Raw genomic sequence first — 22,338 nt, 5'->3', positions numbered from 1 at the left:
GTTGACGATCGAAAAATCACTTGAATATAATAAACACAAGAAAATAAAGTACAATCACAGATAATGTATAGGAAAATATTGTATTTCTGACCTCGAAAAAACTTCGAAGAAGAATGAACAAACTCAAATTTAAGTAATTACTGTAAACTAAGATGCTTTTAAGGTTGATCAATTTTTTTAAACACAACACTTCAGTATAAACTTAAAGATGTATATAAAACACGTACTTTTCCAAGTTCAAAAGTTGAATTTATTCAGAAACAGAAGGTTTAATGCATACTGCACTACATACGCCATCAGCTAACCATAAGCTTCACATACATTACTTCCACTTCAAATCAGTACACAAAACGCTTTTACCATTCAAAATATTCTTTCTTTTTACCAAATTTTAACGAATTGTAATGTAAATTTTCTATTCGTGGAATAAAGATAAAAGGCAATCAAACTTACTAGTGTTCTGTTTGTCAAGATGAATCATGAAAGCTTGTTTAACCCTTTGATTACTAACTTTGGTACATTACGTATACACACGTAATGTTAGTATATAACCTTTAATTATTAAACTCTTTTGTAAGGACTACAAATCTATTCACGCTGTGAAATTCGGTGGATAACAAAAATAAAAGCTGGGTATAGAATGTACTCATGTTGGTCATATATTGCTGATCTTTTACTATTAAGAGGGTTAAGAAAACAGCAAGAATATAGTGACAATCACTGTAATATGTTTCTAATGCTAGAGTATCCTGTTCTTCACAAGTGACAACCACTGTAACATGTTTCTAATACTAGAGTATCCTGTTCTTCATAAGTGACAATCACTGTAACTTGTTTCTAATGCTAGAGTATCCTGTTCTTCACAAGTGACAACCACTGTAACATGTTTCTAATACTAGAGTATCCTGTTCTTCATAAGTGGCAATCACTGTAACATGTTTCTAATACTAGTGTATTCTTCATAAGTGACAATCACTATAACATGTTTTTAATGCTAGTATATCCTGTTCTTCACAAGTGACAACCACTGTAACATGTTTCTAATACTAGAGTATCCTGTTCTTCACAAGTGACAATCACTGTAACATGTTTTTAATGCTAGTGTATTATGTTCTTCACAAGTGACAACCACTGTAACATGTTTTTAATGCTAGTGTATCCTGTTATTCACAAGTGACAACCACTGTAATATGTTTCTAATGCTAGTGTATCCTGTTCATCACAAGTGACAAACACTGTAACATGTTTTAATGCTAGTGTATCCTGTTCATCACAAGTGACAACCACTGTAACATGTTTTAATGCTAGTGTATTCTGTTCTTAACAAGTGACAATCACTGTAACATGTTTTTAATGCTAGTGTATCCTGTTATTCACAAGTGACAACCACTGTAACATGTTTTAATGCTAGTGTATCCTGTTCTTAACAAGTGACAATCACTGTAACATGTTTTTAATGCTGGTGTATCCTGTTGTTCACAAGTGACAACCACTGTAACATGTTTTTAATGCTAGTGTATCCTGTTCTTCATAAGTGGCAATCACTGAACATGTTTCTAATGCTAGCGTATCCTGTTCTTCACAAGTGACAACCACTGTAACATGTTTTAATGCTAGTGTATCCTGTTCATCACAAGTGACAACCACTGTAACATGTTTTAATGCTAGTGTATCCTGTTCTTAACAAGTGACAATCACTGTAACATGTTTTTAATGCTAGTGTATCCTGTTATTCACAAGTGACAACCACTGTAACATGTTTCTAATGCTAGTGTATCCTGTTCATCACAAGTGACAACCACTGTAACATGTTTTAATGCTAGTGTATCCTGTTATTCACAAGTGACAACCACTGTAACATGTTTTTAATGCTGGTGTATCCTATTATTCACAAGTGACAACCACTGTAACATGTTTTTAATGCTAGTGTATCCTGTTCTTCACAAGAGACAATCACTGTAACATATTTTTAACTAAGATTATTAACAGATCCGTTGTAAAGGATTTAAGGACGAACTAAGATTATTAACAGATCCGTTGTAAAGGTATACCTTTAAGGACGAACTAAGATTATTAACAGATCCGTTGTAAAGTTATACCTTTAAGGACGAACTAAGATTATTAACAGATCCGTTGTAACGTTATAGTTCCTTTAAGGATGAACTAAGATTATTAACATATCCGTTGTACTTTCCCTTATTACTGTTGCTATTTGTTGTTTTTTTCTGGATTCTTTGAATGGACTTAGTGCCACAGTTTCCAGTAAAATTTATGTTGTACTTGTAAGAAAAAATTAAGACCGTCCTCGTAACAGAATAAGCATGAGGCAGTGCAGAGCTTAAAATATAAATCATTTCATGAAACAGCATGGTTGTGTGATAATCACACAAACACCACCACAACAACATGAAATATTTCATGAGGTGTCATCATTGTGTGGTAACCACAGAAACAACGAAACGTTAGCATGAAAGAGCATAATATAAGCGCAACATTTCATGAGGTATCATGATTGTGTGGTAACAGCAACACCATTAGTGGATATTAGTACCAAGCGGCACTTTTTGTTAGCCTCAGAAACTCAATTTCAGAATAACAATAATTATCTAACTGTAAAAGCGTCAAGGTGTGTGTATGTCTTTAATGGCACTAAGGTGAACTATATATCGTTTCAATTAAAGTTGGTATGTAATTTTTTTATTTGTATACAGTGAAGTCGTTTGAAAACTATACTTAGAAGTTTGAAGTTGTAAAGAAGAAGAAAAGAATAGGACAGACCCAAATAACCAGTCGTGTGTGTCTAATTGTACGCAATATCTCGAATCAGAATTTAAAACTAAGTTATGCTAAGGAATTAATGGGTAAATTAGATTAAGGATATCTGGAGTTTGAGTGTTGTCACGAAGTTCGTGTAATACTTTTAAAGGCGGTTTGTTACTTGTCAGAAAGCAGTGTATGCTACAAAGTAAACGGCACCAATATTAGATTTACAGGCCAACTCAAAATCCATGCTTTTGTATTATGAACCACGATAATGGTTCGTAATTGGGATCGCAAGGAATTGCACAAATTTGCGTTCAGGCAAAAAGTACAATAAACAGTAAAGATTAGTTCAAACAACACTTTAAAATCTTTACTATTAATATTAAGGTCGTACACATAAAAGTGCACAAAAAAGTAAAAGAAAATCCGCTCAAAATGGCCAGTTTGTAATTCTTCTTCTTATTATTATTCACTTACCAGCCTATAACAAAAATTGCTTGGTGTATTGCACCCAATACTTTTATAGAATATTGTATAATGTACTGCGAAGGTCGTAGGGGTATTGAAAAGTCGATTTGTTTCTTTTATATTTTACATAAGCTAAAAACATTATAATTCTAGTGTTAACGATGTTATCATTAACCATTGAAGTTAGCTTTCTTACAAATATCTGATGTTCCTCTAAAAAAGCTTAAGTGAAACAGGAATTACCAGCCAATAATAGATGAACATTAGATGACTGTCACATGTAGATATTCAATGCTTTGTACACTATACAATCGGTGTGTTTAGGGAGCCAACCCCTATATTATGTATGAAGTGAGACCCGTATCAGCTACCATATCAAGTAATATTCGCCTATAGTTGAGCATAATAAAACCAACAAACAAGATAAATAAAAAACTGGGAATTTAAAAACCTGCAAATATGTATCGTAAAAAAGTAAGGAAGCTGGAGATACTGTAGCATTATCTATCCAAACTACAAATTCCTATTTTAACTCCACCAAATGTAATTCTAGTTTACAGCATGGAGCCAAAATAGAGGTTTGTACTTTGAGTAAACAATATCTACAGCATCTCCAGCTTCCTTACTTTTTACGATCCCTATTTGCAGGTTTTTAAATTCCCAATTTTTTATTTATCTTGTTAGAAGTAAATTAAAATTACCTTCTCGAACTTATTTACAGCATCTTAAGCACGGATCAAGCGCCGGTCAACGCTACTAATATATTTTCTGAATTCAGTGCGTTTCCTAGCTAAAAAAAGAAAGAGAGACGGTCTGTGTTACATTAGGTGGAAGCTATTTTAAAGCCTACTTGGCTAACTATATATATTACTCAGAACGTGAGTAGATAGGCGGTTGTCTCTCACTCATTTATTTAAGAAATTACCCTTTACAAAATCACAGTAGAGGCCTAGCACGTAAATCAAAGGACTGGTTTTCACTCTTTTTTTTATAAACCAAAGGCCAGTGACCACTAGTAAAGGTTCAAAGACCTTTTCTCTACCGTGTCCAGTAGACCACGGATAACTGATCGGCTCTTTAACTGTTTTAATAAACTACAGAAATGTTTCATGTCTGTGGAGCCAATCTGTCACCTGGCTAACTGTTTTTATGTTTGTTTTGTCGTTCGTCTTTCTATATATACTCATACATGAATTTATAACGTCAATCACGCTGTCCGTGGTCTATATACTTAAACTGTTTGTCTGTCTGTCCAGTGTCAACCTAACTAATATTCTAATTACACATTCGTAACTCTGCCTGTTACACATTTTCTTTCTTTAGTTGTCTCCTAAACATTTTGTTGACATGCAAGTCTTCCTGTCTATTTCACTTACCTAACTATCTATCAATGATGTACGTTTTATCTGTAACAAGAACTCGCTGAAAAGGGTGCTACATTATTTCTTTGCTCTAGCTAGAGCGCTAAATTACTGTATTAACTGTAGCATTACTTTTGTACTTTAACTATACACAAAATAAATATCCAGTACGGCTACGTAATACAGTCATATTTTAATAACAAGTTTTTGTGTCGATGTAAAGGAATTGTGTCAGATATTATAGGTTTTGTGTCTCAATAATATGCTTTCCATGTCAATCAAAACCATGATACTGATGTTGAAATTAAATTTTTTAAATTAGTGATGGGTTCGAAACTAGATAACATTTATTCACAATTTGATACGGCTTTCAACTAGGAAGACTTAAAAATAACATATAAGTGTCAGCTTTAATAGGGACATGCAGACACAGTTTTATACCAGTAAGGTCTTAGACTGGGTTTAAAAAAGAAGGTGTAGTTCACACACACACACACAAAACAGTTTTATAACATAAAAATAACATTATAACGTGTTATAGTAGAGAGATGTTCCAAGGAGGGGATAAACCGAACACAAAAAGTTTTATAACATAAAAATAACATTTTAACACGTGTTATAGTAGGGAGATGTTCCAAGGAGGGGATAAACCGTACACAAAACGTTTTATTAGAGGAAGGTCTTAGATTGGATTAAAAACACAAGGGAAAGTACACACAAACAGTTTTATATCAGTTATATCTTGTTAGCGTACGGATTAAAAAATGTAAAATACAACAGTTGCAGTTAGGCCCCAGTAATATGTGGATTGAATATACAGTGGCAGTATTATTACAGTTGGGTTTTATGAAAGAGGTAAAGTAGAGAGGATCAGTATTATAATACATCGGTCAACAAATAATGTATGGCTTGTAAACAAGTATCACCTCATTTATGATATGTTGAGCAGAGATAACTTTGTTTTGTGGGAGAAATGTTGTAGTGAGAGTTGGAGAGAGCCAAGAACCACGTGTTCAAACCAAATGAAAACGACACTCGGAGATTAACATACATGTCTTCTATGATATCTAGATTAATTTGTCTTGACTAAGAACCTGTGATAATATTTACAGTGTCCAAATAGCAAAGGCATTATTACATCATTTTGAATAAAACTATATTTTCTATGAGCGTTCTTTCCTAAAGTTCATTGAACCTTGAACAAGAAACACAACTATAAAAATTCACGCTTTCTATGATTAGCCATTTGGTTAGACATTCCTTTTCATAGTTTCCACGGTCACGAAATCTGTTCTGTACGATTTAGTCTACGAATACGTGCTGAAGGAGTCATGACGTAAACATGTGCATTCAGTTGAAGAAGCACACTGTAATAGTAGGAACTCGCAGACGTAGCGTATTATCATATTTTCATCTAGCTGTATGAGATAAAGCTTAATTTAAGAGCTTAAGCATGAAGATGTATGTAAAAAATGAAAACTATTGCACTTGAAGCCTAACTATTAAAACACTGGTTAAATATGCTTCGTTTTCTTTTACAGAAACCTCACGACGATGCTCGCATGCGTCTTATATAACAGCTCTTGGCTTTTGTTGTCTTCACGTTCTTTTCTTCCCAGATAAGCAACCAGTTAAACGGTGACCATGGTAAAGAATGAATAATCAAAGAGTGCCACATAACTTTATTCATGTACAAGGAGAATTAGATTAATTAGTTCAAGTACACACAAACATTTCAAACTGTCTCGTTAACCAGTCCGATTAACCACACAGTCCGACTCATTAACCAGTTCAAGTTACCAGAGTCTGACTCGTTAAATGTCTTGGAGTATATAAACAGTTCGACTTCCTACAGTCTGGTATCGTCCATTTGTTTTCATACTGCAATTACAAACACTTTTTTAAAGTATGTAACACACATCCACTAAGTGTTTATGGTTCACCTATCGGTATTTACTGGTTAGAGATGGCGTGCGTGCTACTTCACTTTCGAAGCTCCATATACAGATATATATTGGCTAAGTTTGATAATGTTGTGTGTTCCACTGCTGATCTGTAAACAATGATTGCTCTTTAGGTCTTAAAATTTTCGTTACTGAAGATAGAGATCCACAACAGTATCTCAAACCCAAACTTCTCCTTACCACGAGGTATTTCTGATAGAGTGCTAGTTTCCGGAAACCTACGAATGTTTCCGACATCTAATATGCTCCTATATGAGAACTATTCTCTAGCTATTCTAGCAATTATAGTTGCATATTATTCTGGAGACAGATGGAGCAGCAAAGTCACGCCACGGACAGCAATACAGCCTTTCCATAAAAAAATATGCTTACATCAGCAGTCAAAATATATTTAAGAAAAATGCTTCACACAAATATTCTGGGATAACAAATCCAAGAAATGAGATTTGAGGATAAGGAAATTAAAGATATAATGATTATCCCATGTGTGTTTGACTAATATATTATTATTATTGGTATGTTTATAACTACATTTTTTGTTCTCGAAACTAAACAACCACTAGGAAGCGATGTTAATGCAGTAATCGTCAATACAAACTAGTATTTCATACAATACAAAAACCATTCCCATATCTACAAATTACAGAACTATAAATGTTATACGTACCATGAAAAACGCAAGGTCTGTGATGATGTCATATAGTAAAACAACATACGAAACATAGAAACTTAGGCAGTTCAGTACTTACCATACAAAACAAAAAAGTTACAGTTTATTCTATCAAAACATATCAGAAAAGAAGATTTGGGATAAAAAACTTTAGCAGCGTAATTAAGATACAGACCAAAAAGTCACAGTTAATTCTATCAAAACACACCAGAAAGAGATATTTGGGATAAGAAAAAACTTTAGCAGAGTAATTAAGATATAAAACCAAAAAAGTCACTGTTAATTCTATCAAAACACACCATAAAGCAGAAAAGGATATTTGAGACAAGAAAAAACTTTAGCAGAGTAATTAAGATATAGAACAAAAAAGTCACAGTTAATTCTATCAAAACACACCATAAAGGAAGATTTGGGATAAGAAAAAACTTTAAGAGAGTAATTAAGATATAGAACAAAAAAAAAAAAGAAAGACATAGTACAGTTAATTCTATCAAAACACACTATAAAAGAAAACTTGTGATACTAAAAAGGCTTTAGGAGAGTAATTAAGATATCGAATAAAAAAAAGTCAGAATTAATTCTATCAAAACGCAACAAAAATGACATTTTGGCATGCTAAAAAGCTTAGGCGAAGTAAACATGAAAAAATGTGTATTTATAAGTAAAACTGATACTTATAAACTTTTTTATGAATACTTTTCCCTATGATTTTGGATAATGGCTAGAATACTTGTGATCCCTCAAGTGTGGACGATTTTTCCCACTAAACTGCTGAAACTTCACAGGTATTAAAGCTGTTCAAAGAATGTCTCTTGTTGTCTACATTTCTTACGTTTGGAATTAAATGGCCCGTTTACTAGCTCTTAGGCAAAACCACGATAATACCACGTACTATTGCCTATTGGAAATGCTTTTAGGAGATCCTTTTATCATGAAACGATGTTCTTAAAGAGCAGAAGTCAGTTCTATAACTTTCACTTTCCTATTCAGTTTCTTAAAAAAATGTAAATAAAACTGCCATGTTTATAATACCGTGAAATTGAGCGGAAAACGTTTCCGGTTTCCGACAGGTTCAAGGAAAAGTTAGGTTCCAAATATCTCAGGAACTACAGGGACGAACTAACAATTTACACGGTTTTACATTCCGGAAAGTTCAATACCCTTGAGTTCTTACTGGAAATTTTTCACTTTTTTGACGTAACTTTTGTAAAAATTAATCAATACAATCACTTTCTAAATTAATTTTCCCAACATTAACAAAAGCTTCACATGATTTCACAATCACACTTTTCATTGTTTAAGTGGGTAGTAAAAGTTCACTTCATGTGCATATTTTGTACTGAAGATTTTTAATTCATAATTCACAAGGACGATCAAGGCTCAAATAAATGTTACACAAAGCGCTGAGTAAGTGATATTGAACCAATTTTGAATACGTAAATCAGCTAGCAACATAAGAATCACAGCCGATATAAAGTCGCGGTGGAACGTATGTATCAGAACTACATTTTGACGTTTCGTAGGTAGTATGAATATTTTTACACTTGGATCATACAGATGTGTTCAGCTCGTGGATTTTGAATTTCCAAGACTAAGATATCCCTTATATTAGGTCGTCAAGAAATTAATGTCGTGTTTTGGAACCCTTTCATTAACCACCTCCCAAAAAAACTAACATCACGTATAATAGTTAAACAAACCGCCTAAACGTCACGTTAGTGTAGCCTATATAGTGTGTAAAGTTTAGCATACTCTATTCCCTTATAGTGATGACACATGACGAGACACACAATTGGCATGTAATGCTGTTTTAATTCAAGAAGGAAAACAACGCCTCTGTAGTCATAAAGAATATAAAAGATGTTTATGGAAATGTTTTCAACGTTGTGTCAACGATGGTTCAGCAAATTTCGTTCAGGTGACTTTAACCTTAAAAACTGTGACGGCAGGGGCCGACATGTTGGAATTGATAATGATGCTCAGAAGACGCTTGTTGAGTCTAACCAAAGGCAACACACTCGTGAAATGGCCCTGAAATTGCATGTCTCTCATGAAATAATATGTAAACATCTAAGGAATATGGGAAAACTCCTTAAAGAAGGTGTTTGGGTGCCTCATGAACTCTCCGATGATCATTGTTTCCAACGTGTGAATGTTGCTTTGTCTCTTCAGGCTCTTAATGTGCATGAACCATTTTTGGACAGAATTGTCACCGCTGATGAAAAATGGATTCCCTATGCGAATATTAAACGCCAAAAACAATAGCTCAGTCCTAGACAAAAACCACTTCCGACGCCAAAACCTGGACTCCATCCACAGAAAATGATGCTTTGCATTTGGTGGGACATCAAAGGAGTAATTCATTTCGAACTCCTCAATCCACAGCGAACTGTCAATGCAGAGATCTATATTCAGCAATTGGAACGTTTAAATCAAGCTCTTCAACAGAAACATCCTTCGCTCGTCAATCGGAAAGGTATTCTTCTTCTCCACGACAATGCACGTTCACATGTGGCATGTTTGACGCAAAACAAGATTATGGAGTTGGGTTGGGAAGTTCTCCCCCATATTCTCCAGATATGGCACCATTAGATTACCATTTTTTCTTTGGCAGCAACACCATCTTAATGAGAAAACGTATGCAAATATGGAAGGTGTTAAAGAGAACATTGACATGTTTTTGTTACTTCAAAGCCAAGTGATTTCTTTAATCGAGGCATTAACAACCTGATTGTAAGGTGAGAAAGCATGATCGATAAAAATGGAGACTATTTCATTTAATAAATGTTTTGTTTTGGTATATAAGTTGTTCGTTTTTTTTCATCTAATATAAATTTCTTGACGACCTAATACTTAACAATATTGGAAAACAAAGGAAAATGAATCACCTTGTGAGCCCAGGTTCATCCAAAAAGAGACACACAACAAGTCGTACACCAGCTGTAGTAAGAAAATGCGGCGTCTTGTAACAGGCAACATTACGCAACATAATTACGAAGGTTTTCTGTCTGGCAAAGAGACACATGTCACGTGTACACAAGTTGCTTCCAAAACAGCTGCATAACTCAAGCAGATGGAGAATGAAAATGGTATTCATGCTACTTATCCGAAAATATTTGGTTTGGTTTGAATTTCGCGCAAAGCTACACGAGGACTATCTGCGCTAGCCGTCCCTAATTTAGCAGTGATAGACTAGAGGGAAGGCAATTAGACAACATCATCCACCATCAACTCTTGAGTTACCTTTTTTACCAACAAAGAGTAGGATTGACCGTCACATTATAACGCCCCACGGTTGAGAAGGCGAGCATGTTCGGTGACGGGGATTCGAACCTGTGACTTTCATATTGAGATTTAAGCACCCTTCCAACCAGACCATACGAAGATATATTAGGCAAGTCACCAGATGCATCGCCTGAGGATTTGACTGCAAACGGGTGCTGGAAAACCATCGACCTCGTACACTAGATACACGATGTAAAGCCTGCAGGGAAGACTGGTCTGCTTTGGGAGCCTATTTCAATGTAAACTACGATACAGGACTATTGTCAAGAAACACGGCCGTCATACAGAGCAGGACCGGACGTGGCGAAATGGACTGTAACGACTTGTTGAGTCTTTAAAATCGTTTAATATAATTTACTTAATCACAGAGCTACACAATAGGCTATCTGTGCTCTTCTCACAGCAAGATCGAAACCTGATTTTAAGCGTTATAAGCCTTCAGACTTACCGCTGAGCCACAGGGTGGGGACTTACCTATGGCAGAACATGAGAGTTTAATCGAAAACTGAGATGAAAAAAATGCAAAATCTGCTGTGCTAACTTACATTCCTAAACATGGCACAATGGCTTACGTGTTAGCCATTGTGGGCCTCAACACTGCCAGAATGATGGCCATCTTAAGTGCTTCACATTTCTAAGCAAGTGAACACAACAAATTTGTATTAGCGTGTTAATCTCTACACTGTCAGCACTTAATGAAATATGCGTCAACATATATACACCATATTTCTAAATCAGTATACAATGACTTAAGTATTAACATGTTAATCTACATACCGCCAGTTATTATTCAGATATGCGCCAACCTATACATCTCACATTACAATAAGATTTATAGCAACTTACATATTAGCATGCTAATCTCTCACCGCCAGTTACTTCTAAAATATCCGAAAACTTAAACGCACCACATTTCTAAATGACGTAACATTGTTCTTCTTTATTCAAATATAAGAAAGATACAGAAATATCGCTATACCATCTACACGCCAATCTGAATAATCCACACTTACACAAAATGTACAGAAAAACTGATTAGCAAGTCAGTGCATTAATTTGAATATCTTATATTTCGATATTACACACGTTAACACTAACTGAACTATGTACCAACATGAATATCTGACATTTCGACACTTGGGCTTACACAGGATCATAGTAACGTCCAAAATTTCTAGTACCAGCATTCTAACAATATGTAAGACCACAGAACCTCGAGATACAATATATCTGATATTATACAGAAGTTAAATTTTCAAACTCCCACAGTTCCGAGCTAAAACAGGCGATATTTAAAATTTATACCAGACAAAAACCTCACAGGTTTAAAATATCACAAGGAAACTTTATGGAAAACTAAAAACACACATGATCGTAACGTGCAGCTCTACTAACGTAACATAGGATTATATCGACTCTGGTGCCTTTTCGAAATAATAAAAGAATCCAATGTTGCGAAATCCAAAAATTATGATGTACATAGGATAAAGACTGAAAGCCTCAGGATTGAGGCGTAATACATTACAACACAGAATCCCAATATTACAAAGATGTCACTCAGACACATTCCAATGTACGACTCTTTTGATATAACACAGGAAATTTTAAGAATAATAAGTTATTCTTAAGCCTATCTTACTAAATATTGTGATTACAAAAGGGCCTTTCTCATACCACACAGCTTAAATGTAAAAATAAATAAAAAATGCCATCCAGAATTCTGTGTAAATAAAATTCTGATAAAACACGCATATCAATGTTGCAATATAGTTGACTCTTATGCATACATATATGCAAGCCTGTCTAGATACATTTCTTTTATGACACAGTTCGAAAGGCAAGTTTTCAGAAGAACAACATATATTTGATACAGTTCGCTATCCCATGAAACAATTTCTAGCGGTCCATAGCATAAACACCCAATATGATCCAAGATCACGAGTACCGATACAAAACAACTGAATCCAGAGGTACAAATGTCTTGAAAGTCACACGAACTAAAAAGTACATAAAAAATCAATGCTTTTAACATATGATTCCATGATATAATCCACTCATATCTCGAGATGCATTCCTAATCTATAAAGTGATCCCGATATACATTTTTCGATCCAACCGTGAATTATAAAATTCTATCCACCACTCCCCACTCCCCTGTAAGCAAAAGTGGACTCGTTCTTGTTTTTCCAAAACAAGCACAGCCGGTTACAGGTACACAGTTCTCCATGCGACCCAACCAATCGGTCAGATTTTCATCAAGTGGATGGTGGGTGAGGGTCTTACCCGATGCAATCATCTAGTAATATATTTTTATACTTGAATGTGTAGTAAACTGTTCCCACTACAGAACTGAGTGACCAATGGCCACTCACTACAAGATAAATTGGCCACATCATTGTGAAACAAAAGCAAATTGACGAAACCTGTCAAGTTGGTAAAGAAATATCCCAACGCATTAACTTTCTGGAACCGAAGCACACCTTTACATATTCCAAGGTGGGCTTGTTTAGGCAAGTTAAAAAGAACCTTTGTAATTTACAACAGGTATGTAAAAAACTTCTTATCTTTTTTTTCTAAAACAATTCACGTTTTTTTTTTTAAAGATAACTTAATACTAATTTATATTTTTTGTCCATCTGTTTCATGGAACCCAATTTTTTTCTGTTTTTATATCATCCTACAACTGTCTGAGTTTATTCAAGTGGTTCAATTTTTCCCTCTGTCTACTTCTATTTATATGTTTGATGTAAGAAGGCTCTATCTTCCTCTGTACTCATATTTGTTATACTTTTTTTTTCTCCTTTTGCCTGTTATTTGAGACTGATTTAACGCTCTGTCTAAAATTTTCTATAAAGATAATTTGAACTTCATATGAATTTCAACTTGATTTTTCAAATAGTAGTTTTTTATATAATGATGATGATATTACGCGAACTTTATGATGTGATATGTTGAAACACACACTTAAATCTTCTTTGAATGTCTCAGGTGCTAACCAAAATCACTAGTTACATAGGTTAGTCTATCAGATTATGAGATGTGATATGTTGAAACACACACTTAAATCTTCTTTGAATGTCTCAGGTGCTAACCAAAATCACTAGTTACATAGGTTAGTCTATCAGATTATGAGATGTGATATGTTGAAACACACACACTTAAATCTTCTTTGAATGTCTCAGGTGCTGACCAAAATCACTAGCTACATAGGTTAGTCTATCAGATTATGAGATGTGGTGATATGTTGAAACACACACTTAAATCTTAAATGTTTGGAGGAATGTCTCAGGTGATGACCAAAATCACCAGTTACATAGGTTAGTCTATAAGATTAAGCAGCAGTGTTAAACTAGAACGTTCCAAAGCTTTACCCTACACATACATACATACAAACAAAAGGGTGTAGAGTGGCCATCTTCTAATATACATTTTCTAAATATTTGCTCTTACTCAAAACTGTATAATGAATTTATAACTGGTATACTAGAGATAATCTCATCTACAGCGCTTCAGAAAGATACAGTCACTACATAGAACTAGTTTTGTAGTTTATATCTTTCAACCACGCTTTTACACACACAGACGTATAGCTTGTTTTGTTTTTCTGAATACTTAAATCTCCAGTAAAAGATTTTATCATACCTACTTTTCTTTGCAACAAACAGGTTCAGAGATATAAGAACCGGTTGGAGTTTCCATACACATGTATTGAAATACTACACACATACACACACACACACACATATATATATATAAGTGCTTATATGCTCTATTTCACCACCTTTCTTGTTAACGTTCTAATTTACAGAAAAGCAGTTTTGATAGTTAGAAGTTATGAATCAGTAAACAGGTGCCTGACTTGTTAAAATGATACCTTGTCAAGCTTCGTATATCATTATGTCAAGCTACACGGACATATGGTTAAACTAATCTTTTTCATGCTTCGCACATAATTATTTAAAATATCTAACTTATGTAGAGCTTGTTTACTACTAGTTTCGTATTCTATATTCATTTTTCCACGGACTATTTTTTTCTTAAACATTTTGTAAAAACTGGCTACTATTCCTTTTTCTCCTTAAATGCGGTATTTACCTTTTCAAGAGTTTTCATCAATGGTGAATGCCAAAATAACTACATTTTATAAAATAAATACTGAACGTCCAAAAGAATAATTTCAGATTACGAAGCATCTTGTTTGTGCGTGGGAACCCTTCTCCTCGATTATCAGTTTCGGCAGCGCCCTCTGGCAAGAAACTAACCTATTTTACCAAATGTAGGAGGATTGAGGCGATGACATCACCTTACATATATCGTTACTACCGGTTCAACCTGCTGGACAGTGAAAAATTCGGTGTCGACTTATGCCATATTTTATTCAAATAATTGGAATACTTAATATAAATTATTCTAAACTCCAAGTGTTTCAAATTATTTTTTAATGGAAAACAGAACCCAAATCACACTTAATATGTCTGACACGACACCAAGGTGTTTTAAAACAAAACTTTCACCTCCAGAAGTTAAAACTTTCAAAGACCTGTTATTTTACAGTAAGTAACACTGACATTACATAACTTCTAATGCAAAGACATCACAACACTATTAAATATTTCTCTACATTTACTTTCTAGCATGCCTTACTTTTGATGAACTAACAAGGAACTAAAAGGACAGTGTGTATTTAGACTGAGCTGACGATACATTTCTTTACACCAATCTGATTACAACACGACCGCTATACAGATCTTATTAACAGTTTACCAATACAAACGTCGTTCGGTTCCTTGTAACGTTGATGTAACATGAATCTGATTGGTATTGATCGTGTTTGTCTCAAATGGCTGATTACTTTTGGACCTCACTACTTCTACTACACGAACATGAATAGTACAGTGAGTGTTCGTCCAGTAATCTGAGTGTCTATGTATTTTTAAGATTGTATGAACCTGGCTTTTACAATATTTGAGTCAGTTACCTGACTGGCTACTTACCTTTAACACTATATGAACTCAACTAGTATACTATTTGGTCCGGCGATGTGATTGTTTCAGTGTTTTAGTCAGTGAGCTGACTAATTTTGTATTTTTACTATAACTAGAATCAGACTGGCACAATGTTTGGCTCAATAATCTGACTGAGTCGGTTAAAAATGTTAAATATTTAATCGTCGGTTAGTTTATACACTAACTTTCAATTCTGTTGTAAAAAGTTAACTCGTGTAAGTAAATAATGTATAATATTAACATTATGTTTGGAGGAATGTATTTTGTAAATGACTGACAATTAAAGGTTGAGGTGAGTAACCTTTCCCTTAGTGTCGGGATCATATCGAGACGTTCTGGAATTCAAGGTAATAGTACTTCGCATAATTCTTAAAAAAAGAAGATCCATATAATATATATCATGAAGCCTGTTTCCTGAGGTCGTTTTTGGCCCACCAGAAATGTAGGTCAGTATTACCAGGGTTAAAATCTGACATCTCGACCTACTTAGGAACAGTTACAGGCAAATTAATGGGAAGCTCTATCTAGGAAACCTGATGCAGTGCCTCAGTCTACCCTCTTGCAACCTGTAAGTTCAGACCTACTTTTCTGCTAATTTGTAGAAACCACGAACTGAACGGGTTGTCACGTACTTCCGTTTACAAAAGAAGCTGCGTGTTTGAATATCATGCTTTTTTTCTTTGTATATCCTGTTATGCTTGTTTTTCTCTACAGACAATAATAATGTAAAAATTCCACGTTAGAATGTAAAAACCACAAGTTCAATTCTATTGAAAATATTTCAATCCATACATAGGGGAACAGAATGGGTCGAAAGTAGATTGATATAAAATGGTACTAATGTATTAACGGTATCGATAATAACAACAACACATGAAGCAGTGTTTTGACGAGCTGCAGTATTGATGTTTTCAACCTTTATGTGATCATGGTATCAATGGTCAGGTAAAAGACCCCTACGGTTTTTGTATAGCCATTTATTATTTGGAACCGCTGACCACTGTGAATGCGGTCAGTTGACAGCACCTTCCGGAACAAGAGCTTTGTATTGATTTTGAACCGAATTGATTTTCACTTTTATAACACACCGTGTTCAACATCACCGTGGCGTAAACCTAAGACCTTTTGAGCTGTAGGCAGGCAGACTAATCATTAGGCTACGCTAAGTCTGGCACCAGATGGTCACGTTGAGAATGAATGGATAATGTGATAAACTATGAACATGTGTATTACATAGTACGTCTAAAGAAATCGCACAAATCTTTCCAGCCAACTCAACTGCAGTTAGTTCAATTTATGCGTTTGTACATACAAAGATATATTTATTCACACACATTTCTTCTATGCTGTGTAGAAGACTGACTGTCTAGTATTCTGAAAATATGACTGGTTTTCTCATATTCTAATCTATAACGTAAATTTTTATTAAATTATGAGAGATATTCACTGTGCAGTTCAACATATCCGTTTTGTTTTTTAATTTCACGCAAAGCTACATGAGAGATATCTGCGCTAGCCGTCCCTAATTTAGCAGTGATAGACGAAAGGAAAAGTAGCTAGTCAACACCACCCAACTCTAAGACTACTCTTTTACCAACAAATAGTGCGTCACTTTATAACGCCCCCACGACTGAGAGGGCGAGTATGTTCGGTTACGGGGTTCGAACTCGCGACCTTCAGATTGCGAGTAGAGTACCTTAACCACCAGTCCATGCCAACCCTTAACATGTTCGCATTTATGTTCAAAATATATATCAAATGTTCAAGTTGTGGTTGGACGTGAATTAATCAAAACTTACCTGTGATGAATTAATATTTCTGAAAACTGATATTTCAGTAAGAAAGATCGTGACGTTTGGATTGGCTTCTGGTAATGATGTTTACCTACATATTTCCAATTAAAATTACTGCAGAAAAGCTGAAACCAATTACTCTGACTTTTAACCTTCTACATTGGGTTTATGAACTTCAAGGTGTACTAAACCATGAACATATAAAATTCATACCTGAAAGAGGCTACAAATTAATGTGTCCACGCTCACAGATCAATTCGGATACGGCTTAACATTCTTTACTCACATGCATGTTAAAAATACAAACACAAATATATTTTTTAATTGTGATTACTTTTATAGGGGACTTGCCTAAAAATCGTTGAAATAAAAGAAATTTTAATATTGTTGTCAGTCAAACTAGTCTTCCAATCAGTTTATTTTAAAAAAAATCACCTCAGCGACAGTCTAAAGTACAATTTATATATACATATATATATATATAATTGCAAGATGGTGTTAATAAACCGTGTTGCAACTTCTACAGGAGAGAGGAAATAATTTCTCTTTGTCGATTATTATTGAATAAAGCTTATATGGACAAAAACCTGAAAGGGGTAATGTACAACGTCGCACTTAATTACCGCCAGGTGGAGCAGGCACCCTACGTTTAGGTCGGTGGTATGAAATATGGAATTACATCGTGCTTGGCTGCTAACGAAGAACGACCTTTACTGTTGAGCGCCCACGGCATTAAGGCCAATGTCTCAACTAGTGGTAGGATTGCTCAAAAACAGGCCCTACCTTTTTCAAGTCGCTCCACGTCGGGTCTGACGATGAATCTTGAGTTTTGCAGATGATCTCCTCCCCACCCGCACTGTCTTTAACGTTATTAATCTGAACAAGTGGAACCTTCGATTTTACAGTTTTCTACTGAACAACTTTGAATACGTGACTCAGGAAAATACTTTATTTTTTTAATACTGAGATAAAAATAAGAGAGAGAGAGTTAGCTTACCCTAAATATTCATTCATAGTTATATACACATGATTATTGTTTGTTTTTTTGTCTTATTAAGGCTCTATCGCGTGTTAATGGATTGTGTTAAGTTTATATAAGGGCAATCATAAACTTTAAATTTCCGCCATTAAAACATCGTCACAATAATCAAAAACACATGATTTTCAAATAGAAATTTCTCCTGGTTGCAAGTATTTTTTGCCTTCAGGAATCTTATTACACGATTTTAGGTGTTCTTTTTCTTTCTAAATAAAAGTAGTTATTGAATTATTGATTTTTTTAAGCGCAACGCTACTCGAGGGTCGTCTAAGCTAGCCCTTCCTAATTTTGAATGGATAGACGAGAGGAAATGCTACTAATCAACAACATCCACCGCCAATTCTTGGCTGTTCTAATCTAACAATAGGATTTGACAGTCGCTCTTACAACATAACGTATCCTCGTCTCCAAGGCGTGAAGCGCAATTTTTATTATTAGTTTGGCACAGGGGACCCAGAAGTAAGTAGTGTAGTTAAATGGAGTTTCTATCAGTAATTCTAGGGTTAACTGATTTAATTCGACAAAATACATGGTTATTGGTCAAAATATTGTCGGAAGTAAATGGATTTGGTACTTAACAATGTTAGATAATCCAATTATTACCAAACCCCTGTTAACTAAACAGCTTCGACAAAAGATATAGTTAAGTGTTACTAGAAACAATTCTATTTTGTATTTGATCAGGAACAAAAATAAAGGTCCAGAGTTATTGTTAAGTAAATGGATTCCATAATAAAATTATGTAGCCCAGACTTTCTCAGCACTAGCGTTAAGAAATAATAATCTTATGATGATAATGATAAGAGAGAATATTAATTTAAATACTGAAAAATTATAACAAATAAAACAATTGGCAATACCAGTGTACGCAGAAAACATGTTCTGGGCGTATAGTCTTGTTAGTGTGCTTGTCATCTCTCACATGAAAACAGCCGTTGTTCAAACATATGATAATATAAATAGCGTCTCAACCACTACTATGTTGGTCGTATCCCAGCTGGCCTGAAGAGTCCTGGTTTGGGCGAAAGGCCTTGTCAGCACTGGATATAGCAGATATAGCGTGACTGACATATTATTACATTCTTCTTTACTTTCATTCATAAGTTATTAAAATTTGAAAGGTGAAGACATTTTCCCACAAAGAATAGGATCTTTATATACATAAATGTACCAAACATCATTTATTTGTGTTTTAACCAGATGCCTACTGGTACATTAATATCTGTACCAAACGGCATGGCCAGATGGTTAGGGCACTCGACTCGCAATCTGAGGGTCGCGTGTTAGAATTCCCATCCCACCAAACATGCTTTCCCTTTTAGCCGTGAGGGCGTTATAATGTGCCGGTCAATCCCACTATTCGTAGCCCAAGAGTTGGCGATGGGTGGTGATGACTAGCTGCCTTCCCTCTAGTCCTTCTAAATTAGGAACGACTAGCGCAGATAACCCTAATGTAGCTTAGCGCGAAATTCAAAACAAACTAACTTTGTGTTTTAACCAGACGTCTATTGGTGCATTAATATCACGTCATTTATTTGTGTTTTGACTAATTGATTCTTACACATAATTTAACATCAGAAATCATCTACTGACATTATAAGCAGTGAACTGAAACTAATATTGCCGTTAAACAAAAATATATAGTACCCAATTTTTGTTTACTTCTTTGTTTTAATCGAACACACACTGTTATATATATCTACGTACATTTAACGAAATTTTAACCACACTTACACAGTTATAAAAAAGGTTGGAAAAAATATAAACAGCTGTTAAGAAGGTTTAATACGACATCATACTACCAGAGCCTTCAAGACACCACAAATTCGCTTTCACACTGAAACAGCGAGATGTTGGAAGATTTGAACGCCAAAATTACTATCGTTCCTCAGTAAGTACTAACTACAATACCTACTGGTTCAAAGAGGCTTTTGTCACATGAATGAACAGCCACGACAGATTACTGAAGGCTATGTCGTGCTGAACACTTAAGTACTCTGCCATAACTCTTGCAGTATGAAGAACTACTTATTTTAAAATATACCATTATCACCAGCGTCCTATAAGCTGCATTATAAGATGAAACTGTGGCATACATGGGATGGACAGATGTTATCCTGCTTTTCGGTGCAATGTTTGGACAAGTCCAAACAAAATATAAACAAGGCCATAACTGGATTATCTACATTCCTTGCAACAAGAAACAAGTGCTTAGGTAAAGCCTTTACTGAACTGTCTGCCCATATACACGCGTCCATATACAAGTACAACAATGCAAGTTGAATCTTTAATCAGATAACCTTTCATCACTATCCAAGGTAAACAGATCAGCTTTCATCACTATCCAAGGTAATCAGATCAGCTTTCATCACTATCCAAGGTAAACAGATCAGCTTTCATCACTATCCAAGGTAAACAGATCACCTTTCATCACTATCCAAGGTAAACAGATCAGCTTTCATCACTATCCAAGGTAAACAGATCACCTTTCATCACTATCCAAGGTAAACAGATCAGCTTTCGCCACTGTTTGAAGGCCCAAAGTTGTGGTCACCATACCGGGGCGTTTCTCAAGGAAATAAACTACTTAAGTGAAGCAGCTCAACTACAGATGATTGATCTGTCATCCTGCTGTTGCCTCCGAAACTGACTGCTGGAACTTAACATAAAACTCTGAAAATGTTTTGGTTGTTGCATTCTTCTTGTTTCGTTTCATAATTCGACTCAAAGTCTGACTGTTCCAATCACACACAAAGCTTACAGCCACTATTTCTCTATGTACTTGAGATTTTTACTAAATGCAGTCCTTGCTGCTTCGTTACCAAGGTACCCTTCACTATCTGCTAGACTCTTCCTGGGAGATTGACATGACGTCTGGAAATGAAGCAAGATAGGAATGGCTAGCTCTTATACAAACACGTTGCAAGTAGTTTGCGCGTTCAATGTGTGCATGCTTATCCATTTATAGCAAAGAGTTCATGTGCCTAATAAAACTAAACAGGTGATTCAATTCTTTATTCCATCCCATGCATTTTAACAATATTTTCACCACAGACAAACTTATACACATACTGACGTCAAAAGCCAGTTTAAAAAAACAACAACAACAAATATACACAGCTAGGAGGGCATAATTTGGGGATTTCGTGAATTATTCTTGTGTATGTCAACCAACTCACATGGAATATGGTAAAAAGATACCTTCTTGCAGGTCCCAAGCAGTGATTGGGCATTTTTCTATCTTTCTGGTGTCAAAATTGGCGATGTTGGGATTGCGTGGTGAAGACAGGTTGTATTCACTCGCGAATGTTAACCTCTTTAGTTCAGAAAAAACAACAAAAAAAACATTCTCGTTCAAAAACGAACGGATCTCTTCCAAGCAGTCTATGAAGCGTTCTAGAGAAAGTGCACTGCTAAGCCAATGAACATTGTTATACATTATCAACAATGTTTCATATTCTGATTTCACGTCTTCCAAAAGCTTTTCAATTTGTTTCTTTTTTTTTTCAAACAGTTTCTATAATTTCTTTTAATGCCGAAGAACAGTCTTTTGCACACAATATTGTTGATGGATAATGGAATGAAAACTTATTATCGAAAGACCAACACAATTTTGAAACAAATTTAGAAGACATATATCTTGACCAATAGTGCTGGGAATACCATCAGTTGTAACTAGAACTATTTTCTTACTACCAATTCCTGCCTTAGAAAATTCCTTGAAAACTATTTAATAAACATCTGCAACCAGTGTTCTTTCTGGTAAATTTGTTAACTTAAACATAAATAGAATGTACGGTACACCACTGTCATTCGTGCCAGTTGCGCTTGTTAGGGAACAAAGATATGGCACTAAGCTTCGGCGTGATGCAGAATGAATCAAGGCTGAGTATCAATTAATAAAGATTCAAACCAAAAATATATATATTCTTATATTAGTTTCCTTTCTTCTTTTTTTCAGAAACTTTCCTTTATTATCGCTAAGTTTC

At 34.9% G+C, this 22,338-nt stretch overlaps 2 protein-coding genes across 4 annotated transcripts in view; one reads left to right on the top strand and one right to left on the bottom strand.

Moving 5' to 3' along the window:
• LOC106459635 (rab3 GTPase-activating protein catalytic subunit-like) overlaps positions 1 to 22,338 on the bottom strand; it is a 163,055-nt gene that overhangs the window by 64,351 nt on the left and 76,366 nt on the right. The gene's annotated exons all lie outside the window — the stretch shown is intronic.
• The window catches only part of LOC111085822 (vasorin-like), a 23,769-nt gene continuing 14,260 nt past the window's right edge, over positions 12,830 to 22,338 (top strand). Inside the window, exon 1 of the mRNA XM_022386166.1 lies at positions 12,830 to 13,055. The gene's annotated coding sequence lies outside the window, so the exon portion shown is untranslated. The remainder of the gene's footprint in view (positions 13,056 to 22,338) is intronic.

Source organism: Limulus polyphemus, unplaced genomic scaffold, assembly GCF_000517525.1.
Source record: "Limulus polyphemus unplaced genomic scaffold, Limulus_polyphemus-2.1.2 Scaffold641, whole genome shotgun sequence".
Classification (NCBI taxonomy): Eukaryota; Metazoa; Arthropoda; class Merostomata; order Xiphosura; family Limulidae; genus Limulus; species Limulus polyphemus.
This window is presented reverse-complemented; position numbering and strand designations above follow the sequence as displayed.